We start from the raw sequence: 1,457 nt of genomic DNA, 5'->3' as shown, positions 1-1,457 counted from the left end.
CAACCAGGAAGAGACCACGTTGTGATTGGAGTAATATGAACGGAAGCAGCTTGGGTTGCAGACTTCACTTTTGACACTGCATGTCAATCTGTGGAACACGCAAGTCTCTACTACTTACATTATATGATACAGTATCTGCCTGGCCCTGAGTAACCTTTACGTAACGATCAACACTGCATACGTATACTGCATGATCATCATGTATTTATTCATAGATATACATATATGGTAGTCCATATATAGCTAGTCTAGAGTTTTTTTACTAAGTCTTTTGTACTAAATAGACAACAGTTGGTCACTGTATCTTCTACTCAGATCAAAGTTGGGATCCCACTATACATTTCCATCAGATTGTATTGATTTGCAAGAATTTCGTCTAGTTGATATGTATTCGAGTGCCTCCACAGTGAGTTGAAAGAAAAATTTTTGATGTCATTTAGTAAAGTAGACAGCACATTGAGAGTTCTGATAGCCACAACAGCATTTGGGATGGGTGTTGACATTCCCAACATTAGGTGGATTGTTCATTGGAGTCCTCCAAGACTCATTGAAGATTATGTCCAAGAGACTGGGCGAGCTGGAAGAGATGGCTTGACAGCAACTGCACTGCTTGTATATGGACATCTGCACAGGACAGTTTCATCCTCGATGAAAAAGTATGGACAAACTTTTACAACTTGTTGTAGGAAGTGCTTATTTGCTGATTTTCTATTTGCTGGTAGTGAAGACAGTGCAGGAAAAGGATGTGGTTGTTGTGATGTTTGTGCACTTAGTTGTGACTGTGGTAACTGCTGTACCTTTGACCTTCCAGTGAAATAAATAACTGCATGTTGTAATAACTGTCTAAAATTCTAGATCATGTAGCGCTGCATGCATGATCATAAATCATGCAATGAAACATAACTGTCTGACATGTCGACGTGCTTTTGTGTTTGGTGAAACAACCAGATGCTATCACTTTGTTGAGCAAGAGAAAACAGTTGGATGGAAGTAGTCTCCCTGGAGCTCCACATACTCTGGAAGTTACGCTGCAGGAACACGCGTAATATCTAGCTCTTCCAAACAACACATCGAATCTGTACCACCTTGGGACGTCCAGCATTTCTGTCAACGTGGTCTCTTCCTGGTTGCTACTGTATGTGTTCACCAAAGCAAAGCACAAAACACATGAAATGATTACCCAAACACAGAAAGACAACTCATCTTGTTTCGATGACGTCATGCAGCTCCAAGCCCTTCCAGACATCGCTCACTCCGGACTGTATGCGGTCGCCTTAGACGTCAAAAAACAGCAAACAGCACCGAGTACGTTTACATTCAGTCTCCGTTGTGACAAGAGCGCACAACGCTAGATCGTACGACGTCGATCATGGCTGCATGAAATCGATGCCTGTCGACGTCAACGTCCCCGCGGCCGCGTTTAATCGCTGCTGTAGACATGCAGATTTCACAAACAG

The 1,457-nt window shown here is 42.5% G+C and overlaps 1 long non-coding RNA gene across 1 annotated transcript; it reads left to right on the top strand.

Annotated features, from left to right (window-relative positions):
* Positions 1-322: 322 nt before the first annotated feature.
* LOC134188214 (uncharacterized) lies at positions 323-758 on the top strand. Its single transcript, XR_009971297.1, has 2 exons — positions 323-656; positions 723-758. It is a non-coding gene; the product is annotated as an uncharacterized LOC134188214 (long non-coding RNA).
* Positions 759-1,457: the final 699 nt, after the last annotated feature.

Source organism: Corticium candelabrum, chromosome 12 (genome assembly GCF_963422355.1).
Source record: "Corticium candelabrum chromosome 12, ooCorCand1.1, whole genome shotgun sequence".
NCBI lineage: Eukaryota > Metazoa > Porifera > Homoscleromorpha > Homosclerophorida > Plakinidae > Corticium > Corticium candelabrum.
The sequence above is the reverse complement of the archived record's forward strand: the minus strand, read 5'-3'. Positions and strand labels throughout refer to the sequence as shown.